Source organism: Cuculus canorus, chromosome 9 (assembly GCF_017976375.1).
Source record: "Cuculus canorus isolate bCucCan1 chromosome 9, bCucCan1.pri, whole genome shotgun sequence".
NCBI classification, from domain to species: Eukaryota; Metazoa; Chordata; class Aves; order Cuculiformes; family Cuculidae; genus Cuculus; species Cuculus canorus.
In genome coordinates this window covers 12625697-12637729 of record NC_071409.1, presented here as the reverse complement: position 1 = coordinate 12637729, position 12033 = coordinate 12625697, and positions in this window count along the sequence as shown.

The window sequence follows — 12033 nt, the reverse complement described above, 5'->3', positions numbered from 1 at the left end:
CAGCACCTGCCACATTTTTGGGGATCCACATTATATAACCTTTGACGGGAGACTGTACCATTTCCAAGGAGACTGCAATTATACTGTTGTTGAGACATGCACAAATTCTTCTGAAAGGTTTTCTGTGACAACCAGAAATGAACACAGGGGAAACCCAAACTGGACAGCCTTGAACTCAGTTGCTGTCACACTGAAAAATCTTCATATTGTTTTGAAGAAAAATAGAGATACCTATGTAAGTGTTCTACTTTAATCATAACCAATCCATCACATCTATTCACTTTACTTTTCTGTCCAAAAGAACTGAATCAGGCCTCTCTGCTTTATTTGCTTCCAAGACTGCACATGCTAAAAGTCACAGAACTGTTTGGATTTGTTTTGGGCTGGTTTTGGTGTTTGTTTTTTTTTTTTTTTCCAAAAAGGACAGACATCTATATAGTTTCCTTCTGTTCATTCACACCTTTTCTGAAGGAAGCTGTAGGAAAAAAATCTACTTCAACCATAGCTTCATGTCTAATACAAAGCTTTTGATGAACTGAATCTCATTTTGGATTTTATAGATCTTTTTTAAAATAGAAAATATATTCTTACACTCTCAGACTCATACATACCAGACATAGCTTTAAACTACCTATTCCAAGCGCTGCTATGTGTGTAGTTGTAACAGCACAGAGCTCAATTTGTGCTACAAAGCACTATTCAAGATAAAGATAAGTATACGGCTTGTTAGCCTCTTCTAAGATTAAAATTTATGTGTCTACATTGTTCATTAGAATAAAGCTGACTTGGTGAGGAAAGCCATAACACTGGCAGTGTAGACCTCCCCCTTTTTCCTGGGAGCTTTGTTGACTTACCTATTTGTGTGGGTTTTGTTTTCTTTAGGTGAATGGAGTTCAGGTTTATCTTCCTGTGAATTTGAACCATGAAGCCAGAGTAGCTATAAAAGGACACTATGTGGTCATTGATACATCTCTAGGGATTCAGGTTAAGTTCGATGGTGACCAGGAAGTTTTCATTCTGGTTGATGACAGTCTCAAAGGACAGCTGTGTGGTTTGTGTGGGACATTCAATGACAACCAACTGGATGATTTCCTAAAACCTGATAAAGTCATAGAACAAGATCCAAATAAATTTGGCGACAGCTGGCTAGTGAAGGATGACAACAGGACGTAAGTATCTGATACTAATTTAGGAAGGAGCAAAATGCCTGCAACTTAAATCACCTAGTTGTAGGATTAATAGTTATTACTTACATTCCATAGTAGCCCTTCTTTGATGTTAATTGTTTGCTAACATTTTCAACTTTGAATAACTCCACTCTTCAGTATAAAGCATTGAAATTTTAAAACAACTCTTCAGAGGTTTTCCACATGAATTTTGTATATTTTAATTGAAATTGGGCTCCTTTTTTGCATATAACTTCATTTTGTCCCCTTAATTATCTATTCTAAAATGCTTCCTCCTCTATATTACCTTACTGTAAGAAATACCAATGTATCTCTCAGATTCAACTCCACATTTAACATAGGCATGGGCCATTTATCTGTTTCTTAATGCTTTCATATAAGAATTACTGCACTTACTATATGCAATAGTGAATTCAAATTATCTTGCTTTTGTTAGCTGATTTGTTGGTTTCTTCTGAACTTCAGTCTACGGACAGACATACATCAATAATTCACAATTATATTTTTAATGGGGAATTATGAGTCAAATCGTAGTATTTCTCACATTTGCATTTGACACACCCAAGACAACTGTATACCACAAGTTCACAGAATTTGAGATAGGGCCCTATTAGTGTTGAGGTATGCCTTGCAGGATAGAATAAAATATAAAGATTATTATATAATCACACTGCTGTTTATTTTTTATGCAGGTGTAATCCAGTTACAGCTGCACCACCCACTTGTGACGCAGCAAAAGAGAAAGAATATGAAGAACTTTGCAAAATTATTTTGAAGAATAGTGGGCCTTTTCAGATCTGCCATTGGCATATTCCCCCACAGCTGTACTTTGAAAGCTGTGTTTATGACCTCTGTGCCACAGAGGGGAATTCTGATCAGTTTTGCAAGATTTTAGAGGCATACGCTGCTGCTTGTGAACTTGGAGGTGTAAATGTGGGTGAATGGAGAAAAGATACCATCTGTGGTAAGTCATTCGGTCATTTACCGAATAGCCATCTAATTAAATCCCCAGACTACGAATATAAATTCTGATGACTAAGAAGTTGAGTAAAACTTCAGAAAAGGGAATTAAAGGAGAAACAGGAAAATTTCAAGTGCTTAGCATCTCTGGAAACCGGGCTTCTAACCTAAGCTTCTAACGGACTTCCAGTCTTCACTTTAGAATGTGACGTTTGAACACTTTTCATCTAGTACGGTTGTTCAGAATTGGGTCAAAAAAGACAACATACAAGGGCTCAGCTGGGGATAATTGAACAGCTGTTCAACAAATCACCACTTTGGCTTTAATAAAACATTTTAATTTTTTTGAGAAGTGTTTACACATTGCTTACCCAACTTGTCTAGAGCTCAGGTTTTCAACAAGGATGTTGAATAAATCCAGAAGTATATAAACCAGAGCTTTAAAATTAGTAAAGGAGATTCCTGCAGCTTGAGGTCCATTCATCATTCCAGTCATAACAGTATTAGGCCCTTACAATCTAGGTAGACTAGTTAACGTAGAGGTAAGGCTAGAGGCAAAAGATTGCTTCTTCTAGAACTGCCAGAGGTGATTATGAAAGCTAGCAGAAATGGCAGCCTGATTATTAGGCTATGACATGAAAAGGTGTTCCATAACCTATTTCCAGTTCAGAGATGCTAGTTCACATTCCAGTTTATAAGAAGTAAAAAGAGGTGTCAGACCATACTTATTATGATGTATAGATGTCAGCCTAAGCAGGGCTTTGAGAGCCAACTGAATAATGCCGCCCCAAATAGGACAGCTTTGAGCAGTTTGCAATGGCCAAGGACTATGTCACAGAGTAAAATTATAGGATATTAGTGTATTATGATGATAACTGAGGAAGGGACTTATAAAACAACACACATTTTCAGGCACTTAAAATGTCATACTTTATAGTTAATTTTTTCAATACTGGTCACTTCTACTCATTCCATTGTAACGTCTTCAACTTCTTCATGAACATGGATGTATGACACCTAGAAAGGCATTGTCAGAACAGAGAGAAGATTCCAAACCTCATTGTGGAAATTCTGTTTTTCATTCTGCACCATACACAGCTGCAACAACAGCCTGCAATATGTCCTGCACATTTGATGTTGACTTCTGTGAGTGGAAGCAAGCAACCAATGACAACTTTGACTGGATAAGGCATAAGGGACCAACACCTACACCAGATACTGGTCCTTCCAGTGATCACACAACTGGAGGTAGGAACGGCAAACAGTATCTGTTCTTCTTATGGAATAGGGCAAGGAGTGCCTTTTAACACCAAATCCAGTCCATGTGTCTCCTAGGCTCAATTCAGAGCCTCCTGTGGCAGTAAGGAATCTGTTGTGGAGTAGATGAACAGTACAGGACATTGATGAGTATGTGACCTATTAGTATACATTCTTGTCTTCAGCAAAAGCATATCCAGGCTGTGACCAGATCATTGTGGACCTCGGCCTTTCCTTTTGAAGGTTTTCCTATTATTAAGTAGGAGACCAGTGTAATCTACTGGAAATCCATTTGGGGACTGAAAGTTTAATTCAGATGTTGGGCAAGGAAATGTACTGTACACAACCTGTAAATGAAGTGATTTTATCTTGTCCTGGCTCATTAACATGAAAAATTGACGCTGCTGTTTCAGACGGATATTATATCTACCTGCAAGGAAGTAAGCATGAGCCAAAAGATGTAGCGCGCTTGGTCAGTCCAGTATGCAGTTCAGAGGGACCGCACTGCTTCCGCTTCTGGTATCACATGTATGGAATGGCTGAAACAATGGCCTTGCAAGTGTATGTAGTTCACAATGAAACATCAACACTGGAATGGAAAGATGCTGGAAGCAAAGGGGACAGGTGGAACTTGGTCGAGATCATGGTGCACAGCGCAGGAAATATGCAGGTAAGCGCAGAGACCCTAGTGCCACTTGACATGAACCATGCTTTGCAATGGCAATTCACATATTTGGCTGGAGCTAATGCTGGGAACTATCCTCTTACTTAGATTGTCCTGGAGGGCATAATAGGTGAAGATTTCCGCAGCGACATAGCGTTGGATGATCTGTCTATTGAAAATGGATACTGCACAGGTACAAGGCTCAGCTTTGGGAAGGACACTTGAGAAAAGCTATGCTTGTTATGGTAATAAACGTAGTTTACGTACTGAAAAAGAGCAGGTCAGGGAGGATTAATTTACTTGTACCACTGGCTCTTTCATAGGCATTGTGAATCTGACAACACCAAGTAATGTCATCACCACACCGTCAGACCTGGAAACCACGTCAGTACCTATACTAGGCTCAAGTGAGTAGACTGCATCAGTCAAGGTACAACAGTCCTTTGTGGAGGGTAGGCTGTGGAGAAGAGGCAGCAGGAGGTGATGAATGAAGCAGTTTCTCTACTCCTTGCATTCTGAGAGGCCCGTGTGAAGTGCCTAGACTTTGTTTATCACTCAGCTGTGCTGGCAGTAGAGCCCTTAAGTGGCAGGGATCTTTCTGAGACGACACTTGGTGGTTGCTGCACTGGGCTTCTCCTGTCACAGTGTTGGAGTAAATGGGAAGGGTGCAACATCCCCACTTGAGATGAAAACCCTCTTATGAAACTTATATTCTCCACGTCTCTTTTGTCGTATCTTTTGCAGATGATACAACCTTGACGACCCTGCCAAGCACCTCAACACAGCCCACACATACAACAACATCAACAACGCCTTGGACATGCATAGGTACTGTTGTTCTCATCTCTGATTTTCACTGGTTGTGCTAGGCACACGGCTTGTGCCCTTCCGCTAGGTTGGTCATATGAGCACGCCACGAGGTGCACCCTGTGGGACATGGGGAACAGATGACCCAACCCTCATTCTTGAAATTCTGCTTTCCTTTCTGCGCCACGCTCAGCTCCCACAGAAGACTGCAATTTTAACTGCACATTTGAGGACGACTTCTGTGAGTGGGTCCAGGCAGATTACAGCAGCATTGACTGGATAAGGCACAAGGGCCCAACGCCCACACAAAACACCGGACCCTCCTCCGACCACACCACAGGAGGTAGGAACAGCAACCAATATGCAGTGCTCCTTCAGGCGGAGGGCTGTCCCTGGCAAGAAGGCATCAGGCCTCTTCTAACAGTAAATACAGCCCATGTGTTTCCTGGCTTTGATCCACAGCCGTTCGTGGCAGTCTCTCCCAGAGCTCCAGCTTTCCTTTAGGAAGATGTTCGGCCCTGGGAATTGCTCTGTGACACCCTCAGGGCTCGCAAGAGCCTGCCGGGCACCAAGGGGGAAAGTAATGCAAAGCTGGATGACCCGGCTGTCTCACGGGGAGCGGGAACGGGTCTCTCTTTTAGCAGATACTGGCTTCTCCAGAAGTCAATGCCGAGTGGGCCCCAAAGCTGCAGAGCCATGCGAGGACTGTGGCAAAGCTTTGGAGGTGGTGCCAGCTGCCATGGCCCAGGGAGCACGGAGTTCGTAGGTGGACAGAGTGCTATGCGGGGTGGTGGCTTAGCAAGGGACCTGCGGTCGCTCTCCTCTCCTGTTGCCTGCCTTGAACTACAACAGGGGGTGCTCCCAGGACTGTGCTTGCGTTGTCCCCGGCTGCTTTGTCTGGATTTCATGGTGTGTGACAGTGTGGCTCACGCTTTGTTTCAGACGGCTACTACATCTACCTGGGAGGGAGCAACGCCTACCCCGGCTTTGTGGCTCACCTGCTCAGTCCGGTGTGCGACTCAGAAGGACCGCACTGCTTCCGCTTCTGGTATCACATGTACGGAATGTCCGAAACAATGGCCCTGCGAGTCTACGTGGTTAAGGGCGATGACCTAGTGCCGGTCTGGAGCAGCGTTGGGAACCATGGGGACAGATGGATCTTGGGGGAGATCCCAGTGCACAGCACAGGAAACTTGCAGGTAAGGGCCGAGGCTCTCACTGCCTTGTGAGAAGAACCGTGCTTTCTAATGGCAGTCACACATGTGACCGGAACTAATGCTGGGAACCGTCCTTTCCCTTAGATTGTCCTGGAGGGAGAATGGGGTGAAGACGACCGGAGCAACATAGCATTGGATGATCTGTCCATCGAAAAGGGATCCTGCGCAGGTACAAGGCTCGGCTTGGGGAGGGCAGTTGAGAGATGTCACCAGCTGAGATGGCAGGCTGTGCTGCAGGCAGGAGCACAGGTTGTCTTTGCAGCACCCTGTAGGCCGGTGGTGCAGCCTGTGCCCAAGCAGGCTTTCCTCAGGGAGACTGGAGTGCTGGCGCTGCCTGCGGTCACTGTTTTGTTCACGGATTGCAAGGCTCGCATCCAAGACATTGGGCATAGCTGCTGAAGTGCCTAAACCTGTGTTTAACACCCGGCTATGCTGGCGGCAGCGCCCTTGACTGGCAGGGCTCTTTCTGAGGTGACGCTCTGCAGTTGCTGCCCTGGGCCTCTCTTGTCACCGTCTTGGGGTTTTTGGGAAGGGTGGGCCAGCTGCCTGCCACCATACTCCCATTTTGACACTGACCTCTTCTATCTCCGTCTCTCCATAGTACGACCTCCTCCAACAGCCTCAACCTCAACGCCAGACACCACGATGCAGCCAACATACACACCATCAACGCCAATGCCAACGCCAACACCAACACCTGAGATGACCTCAGGTACTGCCGCTGTTGAGACACACATTGTATGTTGTTCCCTTCCTGAGGGTTTGCATGGGACACTTGCGCTTGCGGCATTTAGGTGTCTGAGGAGGTTTGAACCTGATGCCTGGAAACAATAATCCTGTCTTGTCATGGGTCTCCTCTTTCTCTTGGTAAAAGCGGTAGACCAGTCATGAGGCTGATGTTCTGCTGTGTGCAAGGTGGGCTGGGGAGAAGAGGCAGCAGGAGGTGCTGAACTGAGCTTTTCCTCTGCTCTGTCCACTGCCAGGGACCTGTGTGGTGGAAGGAGACCCTCACTACCACACGTTCGACAAGCAGCTACACCACTTCATGGGCACCTGCACCTACACCCTCTCCAAGCTGTGTGAGAGCAGCAGCTCGCTGCCCTTCTTCAACGTTGAGGCGGCCAATGAGCACAGGGGAGGCAACACCCGCGTATCCTACGTCCAGTACGTGGATGTCGATGTGGCTGGCCAGCGGATAAGGCTGGGGAAGAGCGGAGCAGTGACGGTGAGCAAAAGGGGCAGAGGCAGAGGGGCTGTGCGAGAGCAGAGACCTGTGCCAAATGGGTTGCTCCAACCCCGCCTTGGTTTCTGTCCTTCCAGGTCAACGGAGTGGCAGAGATCCTGCCCTGCACACCATCCGCAGGCGTGCACGTCTCGTCCAGTGGATTCTACACTGTGGTCACAACAGACTTTGGCTTGAGAGTGAAGTTTGATGGGAGCCATCGGGTCGAGGTTGTGCTTCCAAGCACTTTTGGGCAGAAGGTTTGTGGCATGTGTGGGAACTACAACGGGATGGCAGCAGATGACTTCCTGAACCCGGAAGGGGTGCTGGAGCCAGACTCCACCAGCCTGGGCAACAGCTGGCAGGTGTCCAACGACAGCAGGTGTGTGTGACCCCCAGCAGGTCTGGGGAGGAGTCGGGCGACGGGTGGGGAAGGCACCAGCAGAAGGTGACCTAGGGGCCCTTCTCCCTGCCTTTCCACAGCTGCTCAGCCGGACCACTCCCTACCCCAGCCTGCAGTGAGACAGACAAACAAGTCATTGCCAGCAGCCTCTTCTGTGGGCTCCTCACTGACCCCAGCGGCCCGCTTCAGATGTGCCACGCTGTGCTGAGCCCCAGCGGTTACTTTGACACCTGCCTTTACGACCTGTGTGAGCTGGGGCTGGACCACGAGGCCCTGTGCAAGAGCTTGCAGTCCTACGCAGACGCCTGCCAGTCGCTTGGTGTTGAGATCCCTGCGTGGAGGAACGCAACCTTCTGCCGTAAGTCCACACAGGGTGCCACGGATCATTACTCTCAGGAAAACACGGAACAGGAATGAGAGAGTGCGGTGGGGAATAAGAAATGTTTTTATGACGTGGCGTGGGGACGTACAGGTAGCTGTCCATAGCAGAGGCACCGTTTTCTCTTTCAGCTGATCAGGTATGGCTTAGAATACCCATGGAGCCAAGCAGACCACAGAGAAAATACAGAGTCTTAAGGGGAAAGCATAGCACAAAGAAGTGTTATGTTCTTCCAGTAACGCCCGTGTCTTCTGTCTTGGCAGCCATCACCTGTCCGGCCAACAGTCACTACGAGCCCTGCACTGCGGCCTGCCCTGCCACCTGTGTTGACCCGATGGCTCCCGCTACCTGCAGTCTGCCGTGCGTGGAGGGCTGTGTGTGCGACAGCGGGTACCTGCTCTACAACGACCGATGCGTGCCCAGCCAGCAGTGCGGGTGCTGGCACGACGGGCAGCACTACCCCGTGGGTTCGGAGTTCTGGACGGACAACACCTGCTCCACAAAGTGCAGGTGTCCGGCGCGCGGAAGCCAACTCCAGTGCTCCACTGCCTCGTGCCCTGCGGGCCAGTACTGCGGGGTGCAGGATGGGAAACCTCAGTGCCTCAAAGAATCCTACGGCATCTGCCACGTCCACAGCGACCCTCACTACATCACCTTTGACAAGGTGACGCACAGCTTCATGGGCAACTGCACCTACACCCTGGCCAGACTCTGCTCCAACACCACCTCCCTGCCCTACTTCAATGTGGAGGCCAAGAACGAGCATCGGGGGAGCACCAGAGTGTCCTACGTGCGTGAAGTCCTGGTTGATGTGTACGGACAGCGCATTGCCATTGTCAAGAAGGAGACGAGCCAAGTGCTGGTAGGCAGCGGGGCTGGCGCGAGCGTGGCGCGGCTGCAGGGCAGGGCTGCCTTTCCGTGGCACGGCCAGGCAAGGACCAGACATCTCCGTTGTGCCAGGCCCGGGTGGGTTTCCCTGAAGCCGCTGGGTTGCTTTGTTTTTCTTTTCTGGAGGGGTTGGAGCAGGAAGCGGCCAGTGGGGAATGTGGCCTGTGTTGAACAGAGGCCCCTGCAGAGCACAGGCATGGCTCTGTGAGCCACAGGGGCGTCTCTGCAGGAGGGCATCTCGGGCACGGGTTGGTCGTGCCCGGCCTGGCAGCTGTTTCCCCTGGGGCCAGGGCCAGGTCCAAGGCCCATTGCGGTGTGTCTGCCCTAGGTGAACAAGGTGCGCCAGACCTTGCCGGTGAGCGCAGCGGGAGGTGCCATCACGGTGAGCAGGAGCGGCCGCTACGTCATCCTGGAGACAGACTTCAACCTCAGAGTGTCCTATGACACTGACCACTCGGTGGAGGTGAAGGTGCCCACCACCTACTTCAACCTGACCTGCGGCATGTGCGGGAACTTCAACAACCGGAGACAGGACGATTACCTGATGCCCAACGGGCAGCAAGCTGCAGACACCAATGAGCTGGGGCAGAGCTGGCAGGTCCCAGACAACGACTCCTCTTGCGGAGTCCCCGTCCCCACCCCACCCTGCAGTGCAGAAGAGGAGACGCTCTACCGATCGGACCAGTTCTGCGGCAGGCTGACGGCCAGGCCTGGCTCTTTTGAGAGGTGCCACGGTGTGATCAACCCCGAGAGCTACTTTGAGACCTGCTTCTATGACCTTTGTGCCCTCGATGGTGACCAGGAGGTCCTGTGTGCTGCTCTGGAGGCCTACGCTGACGCATGCCAGGCAGCCGGCGTGACTCTCCTGCCCTGGAGGAATGCCACCTTCTGCCGTGAGTACCCGCCTTGCTGTTGACAGAAGGGAAATGGGCCGCTCCCTGTGCCCAGAACCTCTGGCCAAAGCAAGTCTCTGGTCTTCCCCTTCCCTGAAGGCTTGCTGCTCCTAATCATCCCCTTCCCATTGCAGCCCTGCTGTGCCCCGCCAACAGCTTCTATGACCCTTGCATGACCGGCTGTCCTGCCACCTGCGTTGACCCACAAGCCCCGCAGAACTGCTCCAAGCCCTGTGTGGAGGGCTGCGCATGTAGCTCTGGCTTCCTCCTCAGTGGAGACACCTGTGTGCCCGAGGCCCACTGCGGCTGCCTCTTTGAGGACAACTACTACAGCGTGAGTGGAAAGCCCACCCTGGCTTGCACCCTTCCCAGAGCACTCCCTTGCTTCTGCTTTCTGGCCAGCGGAGGCAGGCATTGACGCTTGCTGCTTCTCTGCCTGCAGGAAGGCGAGTCCTTTGTGAGCGAGAACTGCACTCGCCAGTGCCGGTGTGAAGCCAACGGCCAGATGGTTTGCTCTGCATTGTCCTGCGCTGAGGACGAGGTCTGCAAGATCCAGGACGGCCATAGGGGCTGTTACCCAGCCAGCACTGCTCTCTGCCACATCTACGGTGACCCGCACTACAGAACCTTCGATGGGAAGCTTCATCACTTCCAGGGCTCCTGCAACTACACGGTGGTGACAGGCTGTGACAACTCCTCCGTTGGCTTCAGTGTCACCACTCGCAACAAACATCGCGGCAGCCGCAGCTGGACAGCTCTGAACTCTGTGGCACTGTCCATGGAAGGCCTCCACATTGCACTGCACCAGAAGAAGGCGGTCTACGTAAGCCCCTCGTTTTTACACCTGGGAACAGCGGATGCCCTAGGCTCCATTAAGTACCCCTCTTTCTCCAAGAACAGCCTGATATTCCCTGAGCCTGCTGGCGTGCTCACAGAAGAGCACGGCGAGGCTCTGAGCAGGCCAGATACAAATGCTCGCTCGGCGACAGGTCTTTGGCTTGTTTCCCTGAGCTCTCGGTGTGCCGTGTGTAGAGCAGCTGCTGTTCTCGTAGGCCTGGGCCGGGTTTCTCATGCCGTCGGTGCTTCTGACGCACTGGGCCTTGGCACCATCGCAGTGAAGAGCAGGGACCTCTCAGTGGAGGGCATCTCTTTACACTTGTGTCTCCCTCTCTCCCCGTCGCTCAGATCAACGGTGCTCTGGCCATCCTGCCTGCTTCTCCTGCCCCCGGTGTGACCGTTTCCCTGAGCGGCTCCTACGTGCGGGTTTCTACCAAGTTGGGTCTGCAGCTGCAGTTCAACGGAGACCATGAGCTCCTAGTGACCGTGTCGGAGAAGCACAAAGGCAACCTGTGTGGGCTGTGTGGGACGTACACTGGGAACCAGCACGATGACTTCATGCGGCCCGATGGGGTTGTCGTGCCCGACTTCAATGACTTTGGAGCCAGCTGGATGGTGCCAGACGATGAGTGGCCGTGAGTGCTTCTTCCGTCACGTTGGGCAACAGAAGCGTGGGAGGGGAGAGCTGCGAGGGCCGCAAGGAGGGAGGGTTGGGAATAGCAGGCGAGGAGCAAGGGAGAGGAGGCAGGCACGTGGGGGAATGAGCGTCAAGCACGTAGAGGCTTCACAGCAGCAGACACGTCATCCTCACGTCCCACCACCCACCAGTGGGATGTCTTGTCTGCAACTGGGTGCCAGGCATGTGGCCGTTCCCCTTTCTCCTCAAGGCTGGCTCATGTCTGGCAGTGTCCAGACCTCTCCACACGGTCGGGGTGCACAGTGCTTTCTCCCCATAGGCGCTCTGCGCTGAGGTCCTCGGTGGCCCGTGTGCACGGCCCTGCCATCCCGCTCCACGCGCTGCAGATCAGGAGCTGATGTGGCTGGGGTCCAGAGTCTGCGGAGCGCTCAGGGCTATGTGTCTGCTTTGTAGGTGTGATCCAAGCATCATCCCACCTGTGAACTGCTCCCCCTCTGAGGAGGAGGCAGCTAACAAGCAGTGTGCAAACCTCACGCAACTCGGTGGCCCGTTCCAGCCATGCCATGCGGTTCTGCCACCCGACACATACTTTGAGAGCTGTGTCTATGATCAGTGTGCCACGGGTGGCAGCAGGGAGATGCTCTGCAATGACCTGGCGGCCTACGCCACAGCCTGTGCTGAG